The sequence below is a fragment of the Oncorhynchus keta genome, unplaced genomic scaffold (assembly GCF_023373465.1).
Source record: "Oncorhynchus keta strain PuntledgeMale-10-30-2019 unplaced genomic scaffold, Oket_V2 Un_contig_6513_pilon_pilon, whole genome shotgun sequence".
NCBI classification, from domain to species: Eukaryota; Metazoa; Chordata; class Actinopteri; order Salmoniformes; family Salmonidae; genus Oncorhynchus; species Oncorhynchus keta.
Window position 1 is genome coordinate 113,900 of NW_026288907.1, and position 21,866 is coordinate 135,765.

At 45.7% G+C, this 21,866-nt stretch overlaps 14 non-coding genes across 14 annotated transcripts; all 14 read left to right on the forward strand.

The window, feature by feature from the left end:
* The first annotated feature begins 183 nt into the window (after positions 1–183).
* LOC127925968 (U6 spliceosomal RNA) lies at positions 184–290 on the forward strand. Its single transcript, XR_008122985.1, has one exon. It is a non-coding gene; the product is annotated as a U6 spliceosomal RNA (small nuclear RNA).
* Positions 291–1,140: 850 nt separating this feature from the next.
* LOC127925957 (U6 spliceosomal RNA) lies at positions 1,141–1,247 on the forward strand. The gene has a single exon (XR_008122974.1). It is a non-coding gene; the product is annotated as a U6 spliceosomal RNA (small nuclear RNA).
* An 854-nt stretch (positions 1,248–2,101) lies between these two features.
* Positions 2,102–2,208, forward strand: LOC127925958 (U6 spliceosomal RNA). Its single transcript, XR_008122975.1, has one exon. It is a non-coding gene; the product is annotated as a U6 spliceosomal RNA (small nuclear RNA).
* Positions 2,209–3,062: 854 nt separating this feature from the next.
* LOC127925969 (U6 spliceosomal RNA) lies at positions 3,063–3,169 on the forward strand. Its single transcript, XR_008122986.1, has one exon. It is a non-coding gene; the product is annotated as a U6 spliceosomal RNA (small nuclear RNA).
* An 848-nt stretch (positions 3,170–4,017) lies between these two features.
* Positions 4,018–4,124, forward strand: LOC127925959 (U6 spliceosomal RNA). Its single transcript, XR_008122976.1, has one exon. It is a non-coding gene; the product is annotated as a U6 spliceosomal RNA (small nuclear RNA).
* A 792-nt stretch (positions 4,125–4,916) lies between these two features.
* LOC127925970 (U6 spliceosomal RNA) lies at positions 4,917–5,023 on the forward strand. The gene has a single exon (XR_008122987.1). It is a non-coding gene; the product is annotated as a U6 spliceosomal RNA (small nuclear RNA).
* Positions 5,024–5,870: 847 nt separating this feature from the next.
* Positions 5,871–5,977, forward strand: LOC127925971 (U6 spliceosomal RNA). Its single transcript, XR_008122988.1, has one exon. It is a non-coding gene; the product is annotated as a U6 spliceosomal RNA (small nuclear RNA).
* Positions 5,978–6,832: 855 nt separating this feature from the next.
* LOC127925960 (U6 spliceosomal RNA) lies at positions 6,833–6,939 on the forward strand. The gene has a single exon (XR_008122977.1). It is a non-coding gene; the product is annotated as a U6 spliceosomal RNA (small nuclear RNA).
* Positions 6,940–7,768: 829 nt separating this feature from the next.
* LOC127925961 (U6 spliceosomal RNA) lies at positions 7,769–7,875 on the forward strand. Its single transcript, XR_008122978.1, has one exon. It is a non-coding gene; the product is annotated as a U6 spliceosomal RNA (small nuclear RNA).
* An 848-nt stretch (positions 7,876–8,723) lies between these two features.
* On the forward strand, positions 8,724–8,830 carry LOC127925972 (U6 spliceosomal RNA). Its single transcript, XR_008122989.1, has one exon. It is a non-coding gene; the product is annotated as a U6 spliceosomal RNA (small nuclear RNA).
* An 850-nt stretch (positions 8,831–9,680) lies between these two features.
* Positions 9,681–9,787, forward strand: LOC127925962 (U6 spliceosomal RNA). Its single transcript, XR_008122979.1, has one exon. It is a non-coding gene; the product is annotated as a U6 spliceosomal RNA (small nuclear RNA).
* Positions 9,788–10,617: 830 nt separating this feature from the next.
* LOC127925963 (U6 spliceosomal RNA) lies at positions 10,618–10,724 on the forward strand. The gene has a single exon (XR_008122980.1). It is a non-coding gene; the product is annotated as a U6 spliceosomal RNA (small nuclear RNA).
* An 849-nt stretch (positions 10,725–11,573) lies between these two features.
* Positions 11,574–11,680, forward strand: LOC127925964 (U6 spliceosomal RNA). The gene has a single exon (XR_008122981.1). It is a non-coding gene; the product is annotated as a U6 spliceosomal RNA (small nuclear RNA).
* Positions 11,681–12,733: 1,053 nt separating this feature from the next.
* On the forward strand, positions 12,734–12,840 carry LOC127925973 (U6 spliceosomal RNA). Its single transcript, XR_008122990.1, has one exon. It is a non-coding gene; the product is annotated as a U6 spliceosomal RNA (small nuclear RNA).
* Positions 12,841–21,866: the final 9,026 nt, after the last annotated feature.

Consider the following 21,866-nt stretch of genomic DNA (forward strand, 5'->3'; position numbering starts at 1 on the left):
CAATCTTTAAAAAATCTCAAGTCAATTCTATTTCAAGTTCTACATCTCCAAATAAAGTTTAAACATCACAGCAATATTCTAGGGGTGGTTTTTGAGGGTCTGAACTCTGTTTGACCCCAACCACGACCAGAACCTTCAGAGGGGTTGTGGTCTATATATGAGGGCCTCTCAGAGCTTTGTATTGTGCTCGCTTTGGCAGCACATATACTAAAATTGGATCGATACAGAGAAGATTAGCATGGCCCCTGCGAAAGGATGACACGCAAATCCGTGAAGCGCTCCTTATTTTCCTCACACGTTGAGAAATTGGAACCAAACAGAGAAGATTGGGCGGTAGTGACCCGGGAAAATAAATTGTCCATTCCCCTCAGTCTAGTCTAAGGAGGAGGGGAAATGCTGGATGAGAGAAGCTCAGTCTACAGTAGAATGACAGGAAAATTTGTGAAGCCTTCCTTATTTTGAAATGGGGAGTGAGACAAGGTTGCAGCCTGAGACCAACTTTATTCAACATGTAGACAAATAATTGGCGAGTTAGGCACGGTTGCAGTCTGAGTTCAACTTTATTCAAAGTTTAGAAATGAATTGGGGAGTGAGACAAGGTTGCACTCTGAGTCCAACTTTATTCAACATCTACAAATGAATTGGAGAGAGACTTGGGTTCAATTTTAGTCCAGTTGTATTAAACATAACAAACTTGAATGTCACAACATTTTAAACAGACATCAAAGTCAGACTCAGACTCTCTCTCTCTCTCTCCCTCTACTAATTGGGGAGTTAGTTATAAGTATCTTTGGCCAGGCCATGTTGCAGAAAACGGGGAAGGGTGGGAAGTGGTCGGGGCAGGGGAACAAAGACTTGGGGAGGAGCAACTAAAAGCAGCAGGTGAGGGAGGGGTTACAGACCAAGAGTCCTGAATCATAAAAGGCTTTGTTTTTAAACTACATTTTAGTCTAAGATCAATCTTTAAAAAATCTCAAGTCAATTCTATTTCAAGTTCTACATCTCCAAATAAAGTTTAAACATCACAGCAATATTCTAGGGGTGGTTTTTGAGGGTCTGAACTCTGTTTGACCCCAACCACGACCAGAACCTTCAGAGGGGTTGTGGTCTATATATGAGGGCCTCTCAGAGCTTTGTATTGTGCTCGCTTTGGCAGCACATATACTAAAATTGGATCGATACAGAGAAGATTAGCATGGCCCCTGCGAAAGGATGACACGCAAATCCGTGAAGCGCTCCTTATTTTCCTCACACGTTGAGAAATTGGAACCAAACAGAGAAGATTGGGCGGTAGTGACCCGGGGAAAATAAATTGTCCATTCCCCTCAGTCTAGTCTAAGGAGGAGGGGAAATGCTGGATGAGAGAAGCTCAGTCTACAGTAGAATGACAGGAAAATTTGTGAAGCCTTCCTTATTTTGAAATGGGGAGTGAGACAAGGTTGCAGCCTGAGACCAACTTTATTCAACATGTAGACAAATAATTGGCGAGTTAGGCACGGTTGCAGTCTGAGTTCAACTTTATTCAAAGTTTAGAAATGAATTGGGGAGTGAGACAAGGTTGCACTCTGAGTCCAACTTTATTCAACATCTACAAATGAATTGGAGAGAGACTTGGGTTCAATTTTAGTCCAGTTGTATTAAACATAACAAACTTGAATGTCACAACATTTTAAACAGACATCAAAGTCAGACTCAGACTCTCTCTCTCTCTCTCTCCCTCTACTAATTGGGGAGTTAGTTATAAGTATCTTTGGCCAGGCCATGTTGCAGAAAACGGGGGAAGGGTGGGAAGTGGTCGGGGCAGGGGAACAAAGACTTGGGGAGGAGCAACTAAAAGCAGCAGGTGAGGGAGGGGTTACAGACCAAGAGTCCTGAATCATAAAAGGCTTTGTTTTTAAACTACATTTTAGTCTAAGATCAATCTTTAAAAAATCTCAAGTCAATTCTATTTCAAGTTCTACATCTCCAAATAAAGTTTAAACATCACAGCAATATTCTAGGGGTGGTTTTTGAGGGTCTGAACTCTGTTTGACCCCAACCACGACCAGAACCTTCAGAGGGGTTGTGGTCTATATATGAGGGCCTCTCAGAGCTTTGTATTGTGCTCGCTTTGGCAGCACATATACTAAAATTGGATCGATACAGAGAAGATTAGCATGGCCCCTGCGAAAGGATGACACGCAAATCCGTGAAGCGCTCCTTATTTTCCTCACACGTTGAGAAATTGGAACCAAACAGAGAAGATTGGGCGGTAGTGACCCGGGGAAAATAAATTGTCCATTCCCCTCAGTCTAGTCTAAGGAGGAGGGGAAATGCTGGATGAGAGAAGCTCAGTCTACAGTAGAATGACAGGAAAATTTGTGAAGCCTTCCTTATTTTGAAATGGGGAGTGAGACAAGGTTGCAGCCTGAGACCAACTTTATTCAACATGTAGACAAATAATTGGCGAGTTAGGCACGGTTGCAGTCTGAGTTCAACTTTATTCAAAGTTTAGAAATGAATTGGGGAGTGAGACAAGGTTGCACTCTGAGTCCAACTTTATTCAACATCTACAAATGAATTGGAGAGAGACTTGGGTTCAATTTTAGTCCAGTTGTATTAAACATAACAAACTTGAATGTCACAACATTTTAAACAGACATCAAAGTCAGACTCAGACTCTCTCTCTCTCTCTCTCCCTCTACTAATTGGGGAGTTAGTTATAAGTATCTTTGGCCAGGCCATGTTGCAGAAAACGGGGGAAGGGTGGGAAGTGGTCGGGGCAGGGGAACAAAGACTTGGGGAGGAGCAACTAAAAGCAGCAGGTGAGGGAGGGGTTACAGACCAAGAGTCCTGAATCATAAAAGGCTTTGTTTTTAAACTACATTTTAGTCTAAGATCAATCTTTAAAAAATCTCAAGTCAATTCTATTTCAAGTTCTACATCTCCAAATAAAGTTTAAACATCACAGCAATATTCTAGGGGTGGTTTTTGAGGGTCTGAACTCTGTTTGACCCCAACCACGACCAGAACCTTCAGAGGGGTTGTGGTCTATATATGAGGGCCTCTCAGAGCTTTGTATTGTGCTCGCTTTGGCAGCACATATACTAAAATTGGATCGATACAGAGAAGATTAGCATGGCCCCTGCGAAAGGATGACACGCAAATCCGTGAAGCGCTCCTTATTTTCCTCACACGTTGAGAAATTGGAACCAAACAGAGAAGATTGGGCGGTAGTGACCCGGGAAAATAAATTGTCCATTCCCCTCAGTCTAGTCTAAGGAGGAGGGGAAATGCTGGATGAGAGAAGCTCAGTCTACAGTAGAATGACAGGAAAATTTGTGAAGCCTTCCTTATTTTGAAATGGGGAGTGAGACAAGGTTGCAGCCTGAGACCAACTTTATTCAACATGTAGACAAATAATTGGCGAGTTAGGCACGGTTGCAGTCTGAGTTCAACTTTATTCAAAGTTTAGAAATGAATTGGGGAGTGAGACAAGGTTGCACTCTGAGTCCAACTTTATTCAACATCTACAAATGAATTGGAGAGAGACTTGGGTTCAATTTTAGTCCAGTTGTATTAAACATAACAAACTTGAATGTCACAACATTTTAAACAGACATCAAAGTCAGACTCAGACTCTCTCTCTCTCTCCCTCTACTAATTGGGGAGTTAGTTATAAGTATCTTTGGCCAGGCCATGTTGCAGAAAACGGGGGAAGGGTGGGAAGTGGTCGGGGCAGGGGAACAAAGACTTGGGGAGGAGCAACTAAAAGCAGCAGGTGAGGGAGGGGTTACAGACCAAGAGTCCTGAATCATAAAAGGCTTTGTTTTTAAACTACATTTTAGTCTAAGATCAATCTTTAAAAATCTCAAGTCAATTCTATTTCAAGTTCTACATCTCCAAATAAAGTTTAAACATCACAGCAATATTCTAGGGGTGGTTTTTGAGGGTCTGAACTCTGTTTGACCCCAACCACGACCAGAACCTTCAGAGGGGTTGTGGTCTATATATGAGGGCCTCTCAGAGCTTTGTATTGTGCTCGCTTTGGCAGCACATATACTAAAATTGGATCGATACAGAGAAGATTAGCATGGCCCCTGCGAAAGGATGACACGCAAATCCGTGAAGCGCTCCTTATTTTCCTCACACGTTGAGAAATTGGAACCAAACAGAGAAGATTGGGCGGTAGTGACCCGGGGAAAATAAATTGTCCATTCCCCTCAGTCTAGTCTAAGGAGGAGGGGAAATGCTGGATGAGAGAAGCTCAGTCTACAGTAGAATGACAGGAAAATTTGTGAAGCCTTCCTTATTTTGAAATGGGGAGTGAGACAAGGTTGCAGCCTGAGACCAACTTTATTCAACATGTAGACAAATAATTGGCGAGTTAGGCACGGTTGCACTCTGAGTCCAACTTTATTCAACATCTACAAATGAATTGGAGAGAGACTTGGGTTCAATTTTAGTCCAGTTGTATTAAACATAACAAACTTGAATGTCACAACATTTTAAACAGACATCAAAATCAGACTCAGACTCTCTCTCTCTCTCTCCCTCTGCTAATTAGGGAGTTAGTTATAAGTATCTTTGGCCAGGCCATGTTGCAGAAAACGGGGAAGGGTGGGAAGTGGTCGGGGCAGGGGAACAAAGACTTGGGGAGGAGCAACTAAAAGCAGCAGGTGAGGGAGGGGTTACAGACCAAGAGTCCTGAATCATAAAAGGCTTTGTTTTTAAACTACATTTTAGTCTAAGATCAATCTTTAAAAAATCTCAAGTCAATTCTATTTCAAGTTCTACATCTCCAAATAAAGTTTAAACATCACAGCAATATTCTAGGGGTGGTTTTTGAGGGTCTGAACTCTGTTTGACCCCAACCACGACCAGAACCTTCAGAGGGGTTGTGGTCTATATATGAGGGCCTCTCAGAGCTTTGTATTGTGCTCGCTTTGGCAGCACATATACTAAAATTGGATCGATACAGAGAAGATTAGCATGGCCCCTGCGAAAGGATGACACGCAAATCCGTGAAGCGCTCCTTATTTTCCTCACACGTTGAGAAATTGGAACCAAACAGAGAAGATTGGGCGGTAGTGACCCGGGAGAATAAATTGTCCATTCCCTCAGTCTAGTCTAAGGAGGAGGGGAAATGCTGGATGAGAGAAGCTCAGTCTACAGTAGAATGACAGGAAAATTTGTGAAGCCTTCCTTATTTTGAAATGGGGAGTGAGACAAGGTTGCAGCCTGAGACCAACTTTATTCAACATGTAGACAAATAATTGGCGAGTTAGGCACGGTTGCAGTCTGAGTTCAACTTTATTCAAAGTTTAGAAATGAATTGGGGAGTGAGACAAGGTTGCACTCTGAGTCCAACTTTATTCAACATCTACAAATGAATTGGAGAGAGACTTGGGTTCAATTTTAGTCCAGTTGTATTAAACATAACAAACTTGAATGTCACAACATTTTAAACAGACATCAAAGTCAGACTCAGACTCTCTCTCTCTCTCCCTCTACTAATTGGGGAGTTAGTTATAAGTATCTTTGGCCAGGCCATGTTGCAGAAAACGGGGAAGGGTGGGAAGTGGTCGGGGCAGGGGAACAAAGACTTGGGGAGGAGCAACTAAAAGCAGCAGGTGAGGGAGGGGTTACAGACCAAGAGTCCTGAATCATAAAAGGCTTTGTTTTTAAACTACATTTTAGTCTAAGATCAATCTTTAAAAAATCTCAAGTCAATTCTATTTCAAGTTCTACATCTCCAAATAAAGTTTAAACATCACAGCAATATTCTAGGGGTGGTTTTTGAGGGTCTGAACTCTGTTTGACCCCAACCACGACCAGAACCTTCAGAGGGGTTGTGGTCTATATATGAGGGCCTCTCAGAGCTTTGTATTGTGCTCGCTTTGGCAGCACATATACTAAAATTGGATCGATACAGAGAAGATTAGCATGGCCCCTGCGAAAGGATGACACGCAAATCCGTGAAGCGCTCCTTATTTTCCTCACACGTTGAGAAATTGGAACCAAACAGAGAAGATTGGGCGGTAGTGACCCGGGAAAATAAATTGTCCATTCCCCTCAGTCTAGTCTAAGGAGGAGGGGAAATGCTGGATGAGAGAAGCTCAGTCTACAGTAGAATGACAGGAAAATTTGTGAAGCCTTCCTTATTTTGAAATGGGGAGTGAGACAAGGTTGCAGCCTGAGACCAACTTTATTCAACATGTAGACAAATAATTGGCGAGTTAGGCACGGTTGCAGTCTGAGTTCAACTTTATTCAAAGTTTAGAAATGAATTGGGGAGTGAGACAAGGTTGCACTCTGAGTCCAACTTTATTCAACATCTACAAATGAATTGGAGCGAGACTTGGGTTCAATTTTAGTCCAGTTGTATTAAACATAACAAACTTGAATGTCACAACATTTTAAACAGACATCAAAGTCAGACTCGGACTCTCTCTCTCTCTCTCTCTCCCTCTACTAATTAGGGAGTTAGTTATAAGTATCTTTGGCCAGGCCATGTTGCAGAAAACGGGGGAAGGGTGGGAAGTGGTCGGGGCAGGGGAACAAAGACTTGGGGAGGAGCAACTAAAAGCAGCAGGTGAGGGAGGGGTTACAGACCAAGAGTCCTGAATCATAAAAGGCTTTGTTTTTAAACTACATTTTAGTCTAAGATCAATCTTTAAAAAATCTCAAGTCAATTCTATTTCAAGTTCTACATCTCCAAATAAAGTTTAAACATCACAGCAATATTCTAGGGGTGGTTTTTGAGGGTCTGAACTCTGTTTGACCCCAACCACGACCAGAACCTTCAGAGGGGTTGTGGTCTATATATGAGGGCCTCTCAGAGCTTTGTATTGTGCTCGCTTTGGCAGCACATATACTAAAATTGGATCGATACAGAGAAGATTAGCATGGCCCCTGCGAAAGGATGACACGCAAATCCGTGAAGCGCTCCTTATTTTCCTCACACGTTGAGAAATTGGAACCAAACAGAGAAGATTGGGCGGTAGTGACCCGGGGAAAATAAATTGTCCATTCCCCTCAGTCTAGTCTAAGGAGGAGGGGAAATGCTGGATGAGAGAAGCTCAGTCTACAGTAGAATGACAGGAAAATTTGTGAAGCCTTCCTTATTTTGAAATGGGGAGTGAGACAAGGTTGCAGCCTGAGACCAACTTTATTCAACATGTAGACAAATAATTGGCGAGTTAGGCACGGTTGCAGTCTGAGTTCAACTTTATTCAAAGTTTAGAAATGAATTGGGGAGTGAGACAAGGTTGCTACAAATGAATTGGAGAGAGAGAGACTTTGGTTCAATTTTAGTCCAGTTGTATTAAACATAACAAACTTGAATGTCACAACATTTTAAACAGACATCAAAGTCAGACTCAGACTCTCTCTCTCTCTCTCTCCCTCTACTAATTGGGGAGTTAGTTATAAGTATCTTTGGCCAGGCCATGTTGCAGAAAACGGGGAAGGGTGGGAAGTGGTCGGGGCAGGGGAACAAAGACTTGGGGAGGAGCAACTAAAAGCAGCAGGTGAGGGAGGGGTTACAGACCAAGAGTCCTGAATCATAAAAGGCTTTGTTTTTAAACTACATTTTAGTCTAAGATCAATCTTTAAAAAATCTCAAGTCAATTCTATTTCAAGTTCTACATCTCCAAATAAAGTTTAAACATCACAGCAATATTCTAGGGGTGGTTTTGAGGGTCTGAACTCTGTTTGACCCCAACCACGACCAGAACCTTCAGAGGGGTTGTGGTCTATATATGAGGGCCTCTCAGAGCTTTGTATTGTGCTCGCTTTGGCAGCACATATACTAAAATTGGATCGATACAGAGAAGATTAGCATGGCCCCTGCGAAAGGATGACACGCAAATCCGTGAAGCGCTCCTTATTTTCCTCACACGTTGAGAAATTGGAACCAAACAGAGAAGATTGGGCGGTAGTGACCCGGGGAGAATAAATTGTCCATTCCCCTCAGTCTAGTCTAAGGAGGAGGGGAAATGCTGGATGAGAGAAGCTCAGTCTACAGTAGAATGACAGGAAAATTTGTGAAGCCTTCCTTATTTTGAAATGGGGAGTGAGACAAGGTTGCAGCCTGAGACCAACTTTATTCAACATGTAGACAAATAATTGGCGAGTTAGGCACGGTTGCAGTCTGAGTTCAACTTTATTCAAAGTTTAGAAATGAATTGGGGAGTGAGACAAGGTTGCACTCTGAGTCCAACTTTATTCAACATCTACAAATGAATTGGAGCGAGACTTGGGTTCAATTTTAGTCCAGTTGTATTAAACATAACAAACTTGAATGTCACAACATTTTAAACAGACATCAAAGTCAGACTCAGACTCTCTCTCTCTCCCTCTACTAATTGGGGAGTTAGTTATAAGTATCTTTGGCCAGGCCATGTTGCAGAAAACGGGGGAAGGGTGGGAAGTGGTCGGGGCAGGGGAACAAAGACTTGGGGAGGAGCAACTAAAAGCAGCAGGTGAGGGAGGGGTTACAGACCAAGAGTCCTGAATCATAAAAGGCTTTGTTTTTAAACTACATTTTAGTCTAAGATCAATCTTTAAAAAATCTCAAGTCAATTCTATTTCAAGTTCTACATCTCCAAATAAAGTTTAAACATCACAGCAATATTCTAGGGGTGGTTTTTGAGGGTCTGAACTCTGTTTGACCCCAACCACGACCAGAACCTTCAGAGGGGTTGTGGTCTATATATGAGGGCCTCTCAGAGCTTTGTATTGTGCTCGCTTTGGCAGCACATATACTAAAATTGGATCGATACAGAGAAGATTAGCATGGCCCCTGCGAAAGGATGACACGCAAATCCGTGAAGCGCTCCTTATTTTCCTCACACGTTGAGAAATTGGAACCAAACAGAGAAGATTGGGCGGTAGTGACCCGGGAAAATAAATTGTCCATTCCCCTCAGTCTAGTCTAAGGAGGAGGGGAAATGCTGGATGAGAGAAGCTCAGTCTACAGTAGAATGACAGGAAAATTTGTGAAGCCTTCCTTATTTTGAAATGGGGAGTGAGACAAGGTTGCAGCCTGAGACCAACTTTATTCAACATGTAGACAAATAATTGGCGAGTTAGGCACGGTTGCAGTCTGAGTTCAACTTTATTCAAAGTTTAGAAATGAATTGGGAGTGAGACAAGGTTGCACTCTGAGTCCAACTTTATTCAACATCTACAAATGAATTGGAGAGAGACTTGGGTTCAATTTTAGTCCAGTTGTATTAAACATAACAAACTTGAATGTCACAACATTTTAAACAGACATCAAAGTCAGACTCAGACTCTCTCTCTCTCTCTCCCTCTACTAATTGGGGAGTTAGTTATAAGTATCTTTGGCCAGGCCATGTTGCAGAAAACGGGGGAAGGGTGGGAAGTGGTCGGGGCAGGGGAACAAAGACTTGGGGAGGAGCAACTAAAAGCAGCAGGTGAGGGAGGGGTTACAGACCAAGAGTCCTGAATCATAAAAGGCTTTGTTTTTAAACTACATTTTAGTCTAAGATCAATCTTTAAAAAATCTCAAGTCAATTCTATTTCAAGTTCTACATCTCCAAATAAAGTTTAAACATCACAGCAATATTCTAGGGGTGGTTTTTGAGGGTCTGAACTCTGTTTGACCCCAACCACGACCAGAACCTTCAGAGGGGTTGTGGTCTATATATGAGGGCCTCTCAGAGCTTTGTATTGTGCTCGCTTTGGCAGCACATATACTAAAATTGGATCGATACAGAGAAGATTAGCATGGCCCCTGCGAAAGGATGACACGCAAATCCGTGAAGCGCTCCTTATTTTCCTCACACGTTGAGAAATTGGAACCAAACAGAGAAGATTGGGCGGTAGTGACCCGGGGAGAATAAATTGTCCATTCCCCTCAGTCTAGTCTAAGGAGGAGGGGAAATGCTGGATGAGAGAAGCTCAGTCTACAGTAGAATGACAGGAAAATTTGTGAAGCCTTCCTTATTTTGAAATGGGGAGTGAGACAAGGTTGCAGCCTGAGACCAACTTTATTCAACATGTAGACAAATAATTGGCGAGTTAGGCACGGTTGCAGTCTGAGTTCAACTTTATTCAAAGTTTAGAAATGAATTGGGGAGTGAGACAAGGTTGCTACAAATGAATTGGAGAGAGAGAGACTTTGGTTCAATTTTAGTCCAGTTGTATTAAACATAACAAACTTGAATGTCACAACATTTTAAACAGACATCAAAGTCAGACTCAGACTCTCTCTCTCTCTCTCTCCCTCTACTAATTGGGGAGTTAGTTATAAGTATCTTTGGCCAGGCCATGTTGCAGAAAACGGGGGAAGGGTGGGAAGTGGTCGGGGCAGGGGAACAAAGACTTGGGGAGGAGCAACTAAAAGCAGCAGGTGAGGGAGGGGTTACAGACCAAGAGTCCTGAATCATAAAAGGCTTTGTTTTTAAACTACATTTTAGTCTAAGATCAATCTTTAAAAAATCTCAAGTCAATTCTATTTCAAGTTCTACATCTCCAAATAAAGTTTAAACATCACAGCAATATTCTAGGGGTGGTTTTGAGGGTCTGAACTCTGTTTGACCCCAACCACGACCAGAACCTTCAGAGGGGTTGTGGTCTATATATGAGGGCCTCTCAGAGCTTTGTATTGTGCTCGCTTTGGCAGCACATATACTAAAATTGGATCGATACAGAGAAGATTAGCATGGCCCCTGCGAAAGGATGACACGCAAATCCGTGAAGCGCTCCTTATTTTCCTCACACGTTGAGAAATTGGAACCAAACAGAGAAGATTGGGCGGTAGTGACCCGGGGAGAATAAATTGTCCATTCCCCTCAGTCTAGTCTAAGGAGGAGGGGAAATGCTGGATGAGAGAAGCTCAGTCTACAGTAGAATGACAGGAAAATTTGTGAAGCCTTCCTTATTTTGAAATGGGGAGTGAGACAAGGTTGCAGCCTGAGACCAACTTTATTCAACATGTAGACAAATAATTGGCGAGTTAGGCACGGTTGCAGTCTGAGTTCAACTTTATTCAAAGTTTAGAAATGAATTGGGGAGTGAGACAAGGTTGCACTCTGAGTCCAACTTTATTCAACATCTACAAATGAATTGGAGAGAGACTTGGGTTCAATTTTAGTCCAGTTGTATTAAACATAACAAACTTGAATGTCACAACATTTTAAACAGACATCAAAGTCAGACTCAGACTCTCTCTCTCTCTCTCTCCCTCTACTAATTGGGGAGTTAGTTATAAGTATCTTTGGCCAGGCCATGTTGCAGAAAACGGGGGAAGGGTGGGAAGTGGTCGGGGCAGGGGAACAAAGACTTGGGGAGGAGCAACTAAAAGCAGCAGGTGAGGGAGGGGTTACAGACCAAGAGTCCTGAATCATAAAAGGCTTTGTTTTTAAACTACATTTTAGTCTAAGATCAATCTTTAAAAAATCTCAAGTCAATTCTATTTCAAGTTCTACATGTCCAAATAAAGTTGAAACATCACAGCAATATTCTAGGGGTGGTTTTTGAGGGTCTGAACTCTGTTTGACCCCAACCACGACCAGAACCTTCAGAGGTGGTCTATATATGAGGGCCTCTCAGAGCTTTGTATTGTGCTCGCTTTGGCAGCACATATACTAAAATTGGATCGATACAGAGAAGATTAGCATGGCCCCTGCGAAAGGATGACACGCAAATCCGTGAAGCGCTCCTTATTTTCCTCACACGTTGAGAAATTGGAACCAAACAGAGAAGATTGGGCGGTAGTGACCCGGGGAGAATAAATTGTCCATTCCCCTCAGTCTAGTCTAAGGAGGAGGGGAAATGCTGGATGAGAGAAGCTCAGTCTACAGTAGAATGACAGGAAAATTTGTGAAGCCTTCCTTATTTTGAAATGGGGAGTGAGACAAGGTTGCAACCTGAGACCAACTTTATTCAACATGTAGACAAATAATTGGCGAGTTAGGCACGGTTGCAGTCTGAGTTCAACTTTATTCAACGTTTAGAAATGAATTGGGGAGTGAGACAAGGTTGCACTCTGAGTCCAACTTTATTCAACATCTACAAATGAATTGGAGCGAGACTTGGGTTCAATTTTAGTCCAGTTGTATTAAACATAACAAACTTGAATGTCACAACATTTTAAACAGACATCAAAGTCAGACTCAGACTCTCTCTCTCAATTCAATTCAATTCAAGGGCTTTATTGGCATGGGAAACATGTGTTAACATTGCCAAAGCAAGGAGTTACAAATTGAATTATAAAGTGAAAAACAACAAAAATTATCATTTACAACAGTTTCAAAACAGTAAAGACATTACAAATGCCAAATAATTGTTGCAGTATTTAAAACGGGGGTCACAAAGGTGGGAAGTGGTCAGTAGGTATGGGAGTCTCTCTCTCCCTCTACTAATTGGGGAACAAAGATCTTTGGGGAGGAGAAAACGGGGGAAGGGTGGGAAGTGGTCGGGGCAGGGGAACAAAGACTTGGGGAGGAGCAACTAAAAGCAGCAGGTGAGGGAGGGGTTACAGACCAAGAGTCCTGAATCATAAAAGGCTTTGTTTTTAAACTACATTTTAGTCTAAGATCAATCTTTAAAAAATCTCAAGTCAATTCTATTTCAAGTTCTACATCTCCAAATAAAGTTTAAACATCACAGCAATATTCTAGGGGTGGTTTTTGAGGGTCTGAACTCTGTTTGACCCCAACCACGACCAGAACCTTCAGAGGGGTTGTGGTCTATATATGAGGGCCTCTCAGAGCTTTGTATTGTGCTCGCTTTGGCAGCACATATACTAAAATTGGATCGATACAGAGAAGATTAGCATGGCCCCTGCGAAAGGATGACACGCAAATCCGTGAAGCGCGCTCCTTATTTTCCTCACACGTTGAGAAATTGGAACCAAACAGAGAAGATTGGGCGGTAGTGACCCGGGAGAATAAATTGTCCATTCCCCTCAGTCTAGTCTAAGGAGGAGGGGAAATGCTGGATGAGAGAAGCTCAGTCTACAGTAGAATGACAGGAAAATTTGTGAAGCCTTCCTTATTTTGAAATGGGGAGTGAGACAAGGTTGCAGCCTGAGACCAACTTTATTCAACATGTAGACAAATAATTGGCGAGTTAGGCACGGTTGCAGTCTGAGTTCAACTTTATTCAAAGTTTAGAAATGAATTGGGAGTGAGACAAGGTTGCACTCTGAGTCCAACTTTATTCAACATCTACAAATGAATTGGAGAGAGACTTGGGTTCAATTTTAGTCCAGTTGTATTAAACATAACAAACTTGAATGTCACAACATTTTAAACAGACATTTCAAAGTCAGAGCAGACTCTCTCTCTCCAGAGCCTCTACTAATTGGGAGTTAGTTATGGCATCTTTGGAACAGCCATGTTGCATCTAAAACGGGGGAAGGGGGGAAGTGGGGGGCAGGGGAACAAAGACTTGGGGAGGAGGTATTCCTTGAAGAGGTGGGGTTTCAGACCAAGAGTCCTGAATCATAAAAGGCTTTGTTTTTAAACTACATTTTAGTCTAAGAGTCAATTTTAAAAAATCTGGGGGCCAAGTCATTGAACAGTTTTACATCTCCAAATAAACTTTAAACATCACAGTGGTAGGGAGGTTTTGAGGCCAGAGGTGGATGACCCAACCCTTGACCAGAACCTTCAGAGGGCCTGAGGTCTATATGAGGTGCCTCTCACAGCTCTTTGCACCATGGTCTTGCTTTGGCGGCACATATACTAAAAACTGGAAGCCAGTGGAGAGAAGATTAGCATGGCCCCTGCGAGAACTTGGGAATGACACCAAATCCGGGCTGCGCTTCTGGATTGAGCTCACACGTTGGGAAATGGAACCAAACAGGGAGCCCAGAACAGCGGTAGTGACAAGACGGGGAGATGACAAGTGCCATTCCCCCAGTCTAGTCTGTGTGAGGCAGGGGAAATGCTGGATGTTGAGTAGAAGCTCAGTCTGAGAATGACAGGAAAATTTGGACAGCCGCCTTATGTTTTGAGAATCAGGGGGTCCAGGATCACGACAAGGTTCAGCGCCTGGGAGGAGACCAACTTTATTCAACATGTGAGACAAATCATGGAACGGGTTAGGCAGGAGTTGCAGTCTGAGGTTCAACTTTATTCAAAGTTTCCAAATTAATATGGGGTCTGAGACATGCAGGTTGCACTCTGAGTCCAACTTTATTCAACATCTACAAATGAAAGGAGAAGATTAATTTTGTCCAGTTGTATTAAATGATAACAACCATGTGAGGTTATGTCAGAGCCAACACTTTTAAACAGACATCAAAGTCAGGCCTAGAACCTCTCCCTGGGGACTACCAGTGGTGAGAGAGTTGGTTAGACAGATCTTTCGCCACGCCACCTGGTTGGAGAAAACGGGGGAAGGTAGGACGCAATCCAAGCGTGGGCCGCGACGGGGGGATGCCCAACTCGGAGAGGGTGGAGAGGAGGATCTGATGGTTCACAGATCCAAGGCAGTCCGAATCTAGAAGGCTTTGTTTTTAAACAGAGGAGTCTAAGATCAAGCTTTAAAAAAATCTCAAGTCAATCCTATTACAGAGAAGACAGTCCAAATAAAGTCTTGAAACATCACAGCAATATTCTAGAAGGTCATTCTGAGGGAGAACTCTGTTTGAGCTGGCCAAGGACCAGAACCTTCAGAGAGTTTTGGAGAGAAAAGAGAGAAGGGATACTGGTCTGTAGTTGTGACATCGGAGGACATATGTAGGTTTTTTCAGACAGGGAAGATTACTCTGGCCTCTTGAAGACGGGAGGGACAGCAAAGCGGTCAGGGATGAGTTCCTGAGCGAGGTGAGGTAAGGGAGAACCAAATGGTCTGGAGAAGAGAGGAGGGGATAGGGTGACCGGGCAGGTTGTTGGGCGGCCGGCCGTCACAAGACGAGAATAAATTGATTTCATCTGGAGAGAAATGGGAGAAAGAGGTCAGAGCATAGGGTAGGGCAATGAGCAGAAATTTGTGAAGCCTTTTATTTAGAAATGGGGAGGATCGGATGCAGCCTGAGACCTTCTTTTTCAAAATGGTTGACAAGTCATCTGCAGTTAGGGAGGAGGGGGGAGGTTCAGGAGGGAGGAAAGTTTGGCAAAGAGCTTCCTAGGGTTAGAGACAGATGCTTGGAATCTTAGAATTTAGAAATGGCTTTAGCAGCAGAGACAGAGGAGGAAAATGTAGAGAGGAGGGATTAAAGGATGCCAGGTTGCAGGGACAACATTTTAAACCTCCATTTCCGTCAGGCTGCCCGGAGCTCCCCTGTTCTGTGAGCTCGCAATGAGTCGTCGAGCCACGGAGCGGGAGGGGAGGATCCGAGCCGGCCTGGAGGATAGGGGACATAGAGAGTCAAAGGATGCAGTAAGGGAGGAGAGGAGGGTTGAGGAGGCAGAATCAGGAGATAGGTGGAGAAAGTTTGAGCAGAGGGAAGAGATGATAGGATGGAAGAGGAGAGAGTAGCGGGGGAGAGAGAGCGAAGGTTGGGACGGCGCGATACCATCCGAGTAGGGGCAGTTGGGAAGTGTTGGATGAGAGCAAGAGGGAAAAGGATACAAGGTCAGTGGTCGGAGACTTGGAGGGGAGTTGCAATGAGGTTAGTGGAAGAACAGCATCTAGTAAAGATGAGGTCAAGCTGTTTGCCTGCCTTGTGAGAAAGGTGAGAGGGTGAGGTCAAAAGAGGAGAGGAGCTTGGAAAGAAGGAGGCAGAGAGGAATGAGTCAAAGGTAGATGTGGGGAGGTTAAAGTCGCCCAGAACTGTGAGAGGTGAGCACGTCCTCAGGAAAGGAGCTTATCAAGGCATCAAGCTCATTGATGAACCTCCGAGGGAACCTGGAGGGCGATAAATGATAAGGATGTTAAGCTTGAAAGGGCTGGTAACTGTGACAGCATGGAATTCAAAGGGCGATAGACAGATGGGTAAGGGGAGAAAGAGAGAAAGACCACTTGGGAGAGATGAGGATCCTTATTTTGCCACCATGGCTGACCAGAAGCTCTGCGGGGTGTGCGAGAACACGTGGGCGGATTCAAGTAGACAAGTAGGAGTAGTAGTGTTATCTGTGGTGATCCATGTTTCCATCAGTGCCAAGAAGTCAAGGGACTGGAGGGAGGCATAGGCTGAGATGAACTCTGCCTTGTTGGCCGCAGATCGGCAGTTCCAGAGGCTACCGGAGACCTGGAACTCCACGTGGGTCGTACGCGCTGGGACCACCAGAGTAGGGTGGTCGAGGCCACGCGGTGTGGAGCGTTTGTATGGTCTTCAGTTGCGCACTGACATCAAAGTCAGACTCAGACTCTCTCTCTCTCTCTCCCTCTACTAATTGGGGAGTTAGTTATAAGTATCTTTGGCCAGGCCATGTTGCAGAAAACGGGGGAAGGGTGGGAAGTGGTCGGGGCAGGGGAACAAAGACTTGGGGAGGAGCAACTAAAAGCAGCAGGTGAGGGAGGGGTTACAGACCAAGAGTCCTGAATCATAAAAGGCTTTGTTTTTAAACTACATTTTAGTCTAAGATCAATCTGTAAAAAATCTCAAGTCAATTCTATTTCAAGTTCTACATCACCAAATAAAGTTTAAACATCACAGCAATATTCTAGGGGTGGTTTTTGAGGGTCTGAACTCTGTTTGACCCCAACCACGACCAGAACCTTCAGAGGCGTAGTGGTCTATATATGAGGGCCTCTCAGAGCTTAGTATTGTGCTCCCTTTGGCAGCACATTTTTTTTTTTTTTACAAAAAATAATTTATTTGCCATCAATACCATTCATTCTTTTACAAAATTCATAATTCCATTCATTCTTATATAATTATATTTACAAAAACCCAACAAAAACAAACCTCAGGGGAGCATCGTCCCTCCCCGTCATACCTAACCAATACCTAACCCTTCCCTATCTTCCCTTCCCTAATCTATCCCCTTATAAATCTCCCTCTAACACTCCCAGCCCTAAACCCCCCTTCCACCTCTCCCGTGCCGCATGCTGCCCCCACTTCCTCTCCTCCCTCTTCATCCTCCCCCTCACATCACCTTCCACCCTCCTCACTATCCCTTCCCAATCTTTCCCTGTCTTTACCAATTCCTGCCTGGCTTCCCACAGCCCCCGTTTAAAGAGGCTCATGAGAAGACAGAGCAGAAACCTGTCCCTATTTGTGCCCCTCGCTCTCCCTACGCCTCTTTCTAACCTAGCCCACGTCAACACAAAATCGCTCCTAACCAAACCTAGCAGCACCCGTGCCATAGCCCAGACTAGTCCGGCAAAGGCACAGTCCCAGAAGGCATGGCGCACAGTCTCCTCCCTGCCACAAGCAGATCTTGGACAGGTGGGGGATCGCGACAAACTATGCCGGTACATAATGGCACGTACCGGCAAGTACTTATGGAGGCCCAACCAATTCAGGTCCTTGAGCCTGTTGTCCAGGCCCCGCGCCTGCACTCCCTCCCAGACCCCTGACGAGATGCCCGCTACAGGCGCAGGACTCCCTGCCTGCCTGACCTCTTCGTACAGGTGCCTGTGATCTAAACCTACTCGGGCAACTTCAACCTCGGGGTGTGCACGCAGCCACTTGGCCGCATGGCCAAAGTGCCACGGCAGCTGTTCCGCCCGAGGACCCGCGTTAGACCACACCATTACGCTTCTCGCCTGATACGAGAAGAACACCCGCAGGAGGTAACCGGACGGGTGTATAACCGGACGAGCAAGCTCCGTCAACAGGAAAGAAACAAAAATGGCGTCTAGCTTGAGGGGGAGATGTGGTACCCCCCTACCTCCCTCCCCGATGGGACAGAGCATGCGCGCCCTGGCGACCCACTCATACCTGCCACCCCACATAAACTGAAACACGAGCCTCACTAGAGACCTTCTCAGACAAGCCGGCAATGGGTAGATGTACGCCAAGTACAACAGAGATGGCAATACATCCACCTTTAGGACCAGGACCTTACCTATAAAAGACAAAGACCTAACCTTCCACATTGCTAGCTTCCTCTGAACCACTGCGATACTCATGTTCCAGTTCAGCGTCGCTGAGCCGGAGGTCTCAAAATGGACCCCGAGAATCCTCAGGGCCCCCTCACAGAGAGATAATCCCCCGGGCACATCCGTCCTACCGCGCCATCTTCCGAATAACTTATCGGAAGACTTTGCGTGATTCAGAACTGCCCTCGACGCTCGGGTGAAATCCCCAATGATGGCAAGGGACCTTGTCAAGCACGAGTCCTTGCATAGCAGCAAGGAAGTGTCGTCGGCGTACTGCGTCATCTTAACACGCAGCCCACCGCTTCCAGGGATCAACAAACCCTCCACCCCTGTGTCTGCCCTAATGGCAGCCCCCAGAGGCTCCATGTACAGAACGAAAAGGAGAGCCGAGAGTGGGCATCCCTGCCTGACCCCAGACGAGAGGTCAAAAACGTCACCTAAGTGACTATTTACACTTACTCGGCACCCCGCTCCGACATACAAAGTACGGATCCATCCTATGTACTTCTCCCCAAAACCTAATCTACCTAATACCCTGAATAGAAAAGATCTATTCACGCGATCAAAGGCTTTCGCCTGATCTAGCGCTGCTACCATTAAAGGCAGCCCTCTATCTTCAACCCAGGCGATGGAGTCCCTGATCAACTGTAGGTTCCATCTAATAGAGCGGCCCTCAACCCCACACGTCTGATCCTCATGAACGACGTAGGGAAGGGCTGTGCGCAACCGATCTGCTAAGACCTTTGCAAGTAGCTTGTAATCTACGCACAGCATGGTCAAAGGTCGCCAGTTGCTAAGGTCAGTTACTTCCCCCTTCTTATAAAGAAGTGACAGCACACCGACAGCCATTGATCCCCCCGGAACCCCCGTCTCAAGGATGGCCTTCAAGACATCGAGAACCACTGGTCCAAGTATACCCCAAAACTTGAGATAAAACTCAGCCGGCAGCCCATCCATTCCAGGCACCTTCCCTTTTCCCATCCTCCTAAGAGCGCTCTCAACCTCTTCTAGTGAGATCTGGCCCTCCATCACGTCTCTAATGTCCTCCGGCAACCGCCGGGACAAGTGTTCTAAAAACACGTTTCCCTGCTCTACATCTATCTCCCTTTCCTTAAATAAACCTCGGAAATGATCAGTTGTCACTCTGACCATCTCCTCTGGTTTACTTACTACACTACCATCTTCTTCTCTAACGCCATGCATTACCTTTCTACTCTGCCTGGCCCTAACCGACTTAAAGAACATAGCGGAACAAGTCTCATTATGTTCTAGGAAGCCACTATGCGCACGCTCCAGGAAAGCTCGAGCCTTCTGCTCCTGCAGCTCCCTGAGTTGCGCCTTTAGGGCCGCTGATCTCTCCCAGTCAATCGACCCGCCGAGGTTGCCTGCCTCGTACTCAAGTTCAATCAACCTTTGGAGACGATCAACCTCCCTCCTTTCCTCCCTCTTTTTCCTTTTACAATACCCTATTATAAAAGCCCTAATCCTCACCTTAACTAAATCCCACCACTCTAACACCCCCTCGCACATAGACCGGAGGCCGTCAAGCCTTCGAAAGAAACAAAAAAATGCGTCAACGAAAGCCTGCTCCTCCAGTATAACCCGATCTAACTTCCAGTACCCCCTACCGAAGAGGCAGACTGGCGACCCCACCTGCAGGAACACCCCGTCGTGATCCGAGAAGAAAACAGGCACCAGTCGCCCAGACAACTGACCCAAAGACCTGGATAGAAAAACGTAGTCGAGCCTCCGCGCAACCCCCCTGGAGTTGCGCCATGTAGGACTGACCATTGCCGGAGTAGTGTGCAGGCCACCATCAACCAATATAATAATAATATAATAATAATAATATATGCCATTTAGCAGACGCTTTTATCCAAAGCGACTTACAGTCATGTGTGCATACATTCTACGTATGGGTGGTCCCAGGGATCGAACCCACTACCCTGGCGTTACAAGCGCCATGCTCTACCAACTGAGCTACAGAAGGACCACACAAGCTATTAGCCCGGTGATGGCACCTGCACTACTATCACCACCTATCCCTAAATCTATATTAAAATCACCTCCTATCACTAAGTGCCTATTTGTGACACACAGGGGCGCCAGACAGTCCACCATCTCCCTCCTGTCTGCCGCCACCTGTGGCCCATACACCCCAATTAACCTATACCTAGCTTCTCTATACACTACATCTATCCCCAATACTCTACCCTGCATTATAACAAAAGTGTTCTCAACTTTAACCTCTCTATGCCCACACAAAATCCCTACTCCTGTTGAGTGCACCCCTCCTATGCCCCAAAAGGATTCCCCCTTATCCCACTCCCTTCTAAATCTACGTACATCCCCACCATCCCTCAGGTGAACCTCCTGTAAAAAACAAAAATCAAACCCCACACCCTCTAAAAATCTAAACACCGCCCTCATTTTAACACAATCCCTCAACCCCCTTACATTTAAACTAAACATTTTAACAGAAATATTCATTTAATTTATACAAAACAGAAACCCTCAACAAATAAACCCAAAAAACAAACATAAAACAGGAGACTCACCCGATGCTCCCCTGGTCCATCTCCACCGGCGGGGACGTCCCCTCCCCACCCTCCACCCCCCCCTCCCTGTTTGCCTCGGGGCTGCATGTAGGGGACCCCATCTCCTCAAACAGGAACTGGGATCCCTCTAGCACACAGCCCACCGACCCCTCACTGGAATCATCCACCACACTGTAAGGGGATGCGGCAAACAGGGAGGACAATTTACCCTCCCCTCCCCCCGCCACTCTCTTAGCCCTCCCCACCCCTCTCCCTCTCACCTCCTGCCAAGCTCCCCCTCTTCATCCCTTTCTTCTTTGGTGAAGGAGGTAGCGGGGAAACACAAACTCCCTTCCCCGCTAACTCCTCCACCAATTCCCTAGTCTCATCCTCGAGGAAGCCTGGCATGCTGTCCCCCCACTCCCGCACCCCCTCTCTCCCTCCCTCCCCCTCCCCCGGTCCTGCCACAGGCAACCCCTCCCCCTCCACAGGTCCTGCCACAGGCACCCCCTCCCCCACCACACCCTCCACCGTTATTCTCTCTCGCTTCTCCACTCCCCCATTCTTCTTTCCTTCTCTTCCTGTTGTCCTTCCTTTCTCCTCTTCTTTCTTTTTGTCCTTTTCATCAGCAGCCGCTCTCCTTGCCTGAAATGGCCTTTCTTCCCCTCCTCCTCTTCCCCCATCCCCCGCTCCCGTTCCCCCTCCCGCTGCAGACGCGTATGACCTCTGGCGAGCTGGGCAATCCCGCCACAGGTGTGCTAATGATCCACACCCGTGGCACGCCTTGGGCTCGCCACAACCTCTAGCCTCGTGCTCCCTCGACCCGCAGATCCTGCACCTTTTTATCCACTAAACCCATCAGGTCCTATGTACTGATGGTATCCACTAACCCCATCAGGTCCTATGTACTGCTGGTATCCACTAACCCCATCAGGTCCTATGTACTGCTGGTATCCACTAACCCCATCAGGTCCTATGTACTGCTGGTATCCACTAACCCCATCAGGTCCTATGTACTGCTGGTATCCACTAACCCCATCAGGTCCTATGTACTGCTGGTATCCACTAACCCCATCAGGTCCTATGTACTGCTGGTATCCACTAACCCCATCAGGTCCTATGTACTGCTGGTATCCACTAACCCCATCAGGTCCTATGTACTGCTGGTATCCACTAACCCCATCAGGTCATATGTACTGCTGGTATCCACTAACCCCATCAGGTCCTATGTTCTTCTGGTATCCACTAACCCCATCAGGTCCTATGTACTGCTGGTATCCACTAACCCCATCAGGTCCTATGTACTGCTGGTATCCACTAACCCCATCAGGTCCTATGTACTGCTGGTATCCACTAACCCCATCAGGTCCTATGTAC